Source organism: Octopus bimaculoides, chromosome 2 (assembly GCF_046866305.1).
Source record: "Octopus bimaculoides isolate indiv1 chromosome 2, ASM4686630v1, whole genome shotgun sequence".
NCBI classification, from domain to species: domain Eukaryota; kingdom Metazoa; phylum Mollusca; class Cephalopoda; order Octopoda; family Octopodidae; genus Octopus; species Octopus bimaculoides.
The window spans coordinates 65,988,378-65,994,681 of record NC_142929.1 but is presented as its reverse complement, the minus strand read 5'-3'; positions in this window follow the sequence as shown (position 1 = coordinate 65,994,681).

Below are 6,304 nucleotides of genomic sequence, written 5' to 3'. Positions count from 1 at the left end.
ATGGTTCTGAATTTAGTCCCACTGCATGGCAAGTGTCTTTTACTTTAGCCCCATGCTGACCAAAGCCTTGTGAGAGGATTTGGTACAGAGAAACCAAAAGAAGCCCTTTGTTTTGTGTGTGTGTTACTGGCTCCTTGCCTAACATCATGTGATAGTTGTGTCACTGACATACAAGCAGTGTCATTCATTTTCAACCTTCCATTAATATGTCTGATCATGGGGAAATATTACTTTACTTGGAAACAGGTGAGAGTTGGTGACAGGAAGGACATTTGGCTATAGAAAATCTGCCTCAATAAACTCCATCTGATCCATGCAAGTATGGAATAGTGGATATTAAAACGATGATGATACACACACTTGCACAATAGGCACAGGTATGGCTGTGTGGTCAAGAAGCTTGCTTTCCAGCCATGTGCTTCTGAGATCAAACTCACTGCATAACACCCTGGGCAAGTGTTTTCTACTATAGCTCCAGGCTGACTAAAACCTTGTGAGTAATTTGGTTGATGGAAACTGAAAGAAGCTTGCCATATAAGTGTGTGTGTGTGTGTACCCTTGTCCTGACATCACATGATGGTTGTAAATAAGCATAACTGTTATACAAGTGATGTTTGTTTTCTATTTTATGTGTAAAACATGTCAGGCCATGAGAGATATTACCTTGATTGAAACCAGGTGAGCGTTGATAACAGAGGCAGCAACCAGCCACAGAAAATCTGCCTCAACAAATTTCATCCAATTCATGCAAGCATGAGAAAATGGATGTTAAATGACAATGACAGACACACATAAACATATATATGATTGCTATCAATGGTTGTGTGGTTAAGAAATTTGCTTTGCAAGCACATTTCAGGTTCCATCCTACTGCATGTACAATAACAACCTAATTGTATCCCAATCAGTTATATACAAATCTGTTTAAACTTCTGAATAAAGGTTTCAGGTTTTGAGGGGAAGGGATTAGTTGATTACATTGATCTCAATGTTCAACTACTATTTCATCAACCCTGCTAATGATTCTGTCAGTTTGCTACCTTAAGCACAATAATAATTATTTCTAATATACCTGAAAGAAATATGGCACAATTTCTCCTCCCATATTTCAGGCCTTGTGCTTGAAATATGGGAGGAGACTAGTTGGTTACATTGAACCAAATATTTGACTGGTACTTCATTTTGATTCCTAAAGGATGAAATGCAAAGTTGACCTCTGTGGGGCTCTGTGCTAACAATTCTGCCAGATTACCACCTTAAACATCAATATAATAATAATAATAATAATAATGACATGAAACTAACAAGACTCTTGTTTTTGTTTTATTTCTCTCCAAAGAATTCAAGACAAAAAGAAAATTAAAAAAAAAACTAACAAAAGTGTGAGAAGAATCAGTAGAAAAAAGTATAAAGAAGTTCAGATCTTTGTTGGTATAAAATAGACTTTTACCTTTCTACCTGTTAAATCATCTGTAAGTTGAGATTTGATGATAGAATGAGAGGCTGTGACAATTTCTTTGACAAATGAAACATTAAACTCCCACTTCTGACAAGGAATGAAGGGAGATTTAAAAAATCAAAAAAAAAATCCATAAAAACATTGGATTTATAAAAAAAAATTTTAGCAGTTTTATTTTGAGGAAATAAGAATGAACTGAAATTTTAATGGTTGTAATGCTGAATTATATGTTTATTTCCAAATATACTGACTAGGCGAGATTTTATAGGAAATTATTGCTGCTGTTACTTCCTGGTAGTTTTGGTTTTTTTTCTTAAAACCATGTTAAACAAAAGAATTGTTTTGAAATAATTTTGAAGTTCAATAGCGATTATATTGCGTATATAGGTAACTACTCTTATAAATACTAAAGATTGGGACAGGAAGATGGGGATGTTTTGTTGGGATGATTATATATATATTTATATATAAAAAACAGATAACTTATTTTCATGCTATAATGCTTTCCATCCCCTCCTCTTTGAAAAAAGGAAAAACAAAGCAAAACAAAAATGAAGCACACAAGCTATAAATAGGAAAAAAAAATTTCTAAAGAAAATCTGCAAAATGACGCTTGTTAGTAAATTTAGTAAGTAAAATTAACAATTTTGTCATACACTGCTGCCAATCTGTAGCCAATGTATTTCGGGGTAAGCAATGTATTAAAGTCAGACATTTCCAATATCTTTGTTTGCATTAGTGGTGTAACTATGTCGGCTCATTAGAACCAATTCTGTTTTAGAATTAGAGAAGGGAGATGATGTCTCTTTTTTTGTTTTTTTACTTTAATGCATATATCATCCCATTTCGTTCTCATAGTCAACCTCTTTCCTTTTTGTGAAAGAAAAAAATTCTTTCTTTTAGAAAGTCATTTTCAACTTGAAGATCTGTGCTAAGATCCGTTCTCCTTTACTGTGGGATATCTATTTGTTACATGCATGATATATATGACATAACACCCATATTACACAGCTCTAACAATGGAAGAGGGTTGGGGAAATAACTATAATTATTCACTTATTCTAAAGGGTTGGCTGGGATTGAGGTGGTGTGCACTATATATATATAACCAGATGATATACACTAGACCACAAATATGAGAAGGTAGGACTAGATAACAAAAACTTAATAACTATTATATGAAGTCCTGTATGTATCACACAAAGATACTCTAAAACGATTGGGTGCAAAACAGGGGAGTTAAAAGTTAATCTTTAACCTATAAATATGTGTGTATATATATATATATAATTTCAACTAAAGCCCACTTAATTCATTTTGTGTGTATTTTGGGAACTTTTCATTTATAAACTGAAATTGGAGATGAAAAGTTAAAAAAACATTAAACTTGAATAAAAATGTAGTATAAAGAAAGATTGAAATTGGATCCCCCCCCCTTTTTTTTAAATACAGGAAGTTAAAGTTTTAATTCCAGCTTTTGTGCTTCCTTTGAATTTAATTTATAGAATTACATCAATTTTATCAATTTCAAACTTCAATACAATGAATTGTATTGAAAAACTGAAAAATAAAATGTAAAAACAGAAATTAAGAGAGAAAAAAAAAAGACTTGAAAATGAAAATTTCCATTATGTGTATAATTAATTTCTTTTATTAGCTTCAGTCACTGGATTGTAGGCACATTAGCATGCTATATATATATATGTGTGTGTGTGTGTGTATTATATATATATCAATATATATAATGTATGTATTATTACAATTGAACTTCACTTGCTAGTTTACTTCTGTGAAGGGTCTCTACCAAAATTTACATTGATCACATAGCAGTTATGACTTATTTCACCACTAATATATTCAACAATCTGATTCCCAATGGGAGATTTAACTTGAATTGAAAATGTGTAAGAACTATAGAACTAGGAAATTAAGGGAAAGGGGATAAAGTTTATAAAAACAGAAAAGAAAAATTTCTCTTTATCTTAAAACAAAGAGCAATGATGTGGACCTACTAAATGCTTATCTGGAGTGGAATAACTAGAAAAAGTTAAGTTTCTATTGGAGTAAGACTCTTAAAACTTGAATCTTCCATCTAATGTTTTCCTTCTCCAAATAAAGAATATTTCGGCAGCCAAAGTATTTCACATGACATTTTTTTTTTTTTTGATTTCCATGCACTTAATTTGTAAGATTAAATTAATAGTTATAATTGTAATTGATTTAATTGTTTTTGACAAAAATGACGATACTTGAAACTCATCTCAGAGAGAAAAAGGAGATGAACAAATAAAATAAGTAAATAAATTAGAAAATTCTAGAATATCTAAGCCTTACTCTGTTGACAAACTAGTTTCAGAACATCATCACAGAACCCCTTATACAAATAAAGCAAGCATCAAACAAAAGCTTTTGTTGTTGAGCTCTAGGCTGTATCTTGTTTGAACAGGCCTCTGATCATAGGCATTCCAACATAACTATCCTGGATTAATCGTAATGTCTACCTAGAGCAACGTTATCCAATATGTCCTTCTCTGTTGATATTTTGAGCCAGTAAGTCGCAAGTTGAGGGAGATTTGGCTGCTATTTCTAACAGACTGAAGCTGTCTTATTGGTCATATCTTATGAATTATCTGATTCCTTTACAGCGATAAAAGAATAAATTATATATTGATTATTGAAAGATAAGATAGAATCTGGTTATTAAACTATATAAAAAAAAAAGAAGAAAAAATACACGAAGTTGCATAGAATATATTCGGTATTAACCTCATTTTTTTACCTTGCTAGCCAAACTAATGAAAACTAAGTAGAACTATGATCAAAAGCATTCCATTTATGTTATATATATATATATCATTGTCCTACCTGTCATTCTTTATTTAAAATGGCAGGGTATAGTCTGAGAGAGATTAGGCTCTTATTTCTTGCAGGTCTGAATTGCTTGCATAGAGGTTCCCTCATCGAGATAAGAGGATGATGATGATAAAGGTGTTTGTAACAGAATAAGTGTTATCCTCCTTTATTTACAAACCAACAATATAGATAGTAATAATAACACCATTTAACCTATCTAATAGAACTACTACCTGCACAGATTAATTCATAGATAACAAAACTACCTGCCTAGTTAGGAAGACTACCTGTATTGAATATTTAAGAAATTTTAATACATTTCTGGGGGACACTGAATTTTTTTTCAATTTTTTTTTTACCATAATAGATTTAAAAAAAAAAAAAATCAAAAAATACAATGTAAAAACTAAAACCTCATTCCAATCATTGTAAAATGTGCTGTCCTTAGTAAAGTTGGACAAGCATAACATTCTGCTGCATTGAATTCTATTGTAGAAAATATTAATGTTACTTTATAGTGTTTTGTTGTATTTTTTTTTAAACACCATACTGGTAAGTGGTGGTCGTGGGAGGTGTCATTTGGACCCAAATACTTAACACGAAAACAAAAAACCTCCTAATTACCACCCTCCAATAAACATATGGACTGGACTGAACTGAACAGAACAACAACATAGTAATATAACATGAATATTAATACTCAGAACACATCAAGTATTTTAAGTTTGAAATTCCTTCTTAATATGAAAATAAGCCAAAGGCTTTAATACTCATTTTCAGATGCTCTTGAGCCATGTTCTGACCACTAGTCATTGCACCGGTCATGAGATGTTGGTTTTTAAGTTGTCACCTCCATTTAGGGAGCATAACGAAAAGTAAGATTCACCTGAGACCAGGTATACATGTATTACACTAAAAATGAAATGCACATAAAGTTTTATACATTGTGTGGTGAGTGGATGGTTAAAATGCTGGTCTGCAGACACACAGGTCATGAGTTCAAACCTGGTCATCAGCATTTTTGTTGCCTTTCAGAAAAGTATACTGTACTTAGTCGAAACCAAGATGATAAATTAGGCATCACTCAAACTGGGTAACATTAGGAAGGACATTTTAACCATAAGATAATCTGTTCCAAATAGAAAAGTTTAAATTTACAGAACCATTCAATCCATGATAGCATGAAAGAAACCATGTTAAAAAGAAAAAGACAATTGAAGAAAAAGTACATAAATTTGAAGTCTGAGCACCATTAATTTATTTAATACATGCCACAATCATGCACACAGATATGCATCAGCATACACAGGCTCAATCCTTCTGTAATCCAGGCACATTACATAGAAATTGAAATTCGAAAACACTAACACAGATATGAACTTAAGTGGCCATTAATCGAAAAGTGATGTCCCATACATTTTATCCCTTATATATATAATAACAGGGGACTTACACATTCAAGCTGTATCCTCATTCATCACTCCTGTGAATATTGGCTAACAAAGTGTATAGAAATGAATGGTTTCAAAGGAAACCATTCATACAAACTGAAATTCCATGGATGATTCATTAGTCAAAGAACATAAATACAGTAAGTACAAGAATGGAAGGCTTAGATTTATTACATTTATTCCATCATTATGATTGTTTCAAGAATTCATGGTTCAGATACATCATGAACAATATTGTTCTCTTGACCGTTACCTGATGAGATGAACATGGCTCACATGTTATATATTGTAACATTGTACAAACATATTTATATTCATGATGTACCTGAATTATGTATTATTGAAACAATTGGAATAAAGAAATAAATACAATACCATAACCATTCTTGGACTGAGTGTGTGCGTGTGTATATATATATATATATATATATACATTTATTATATGAGCTCACAAAGCAAAGAATAGAGGTGTGGAAAGGGTATACAACAGCTCTGTCTTCAACTTTCCACAAGATAAAAAGAGGGTAGTGATGAGCCATGA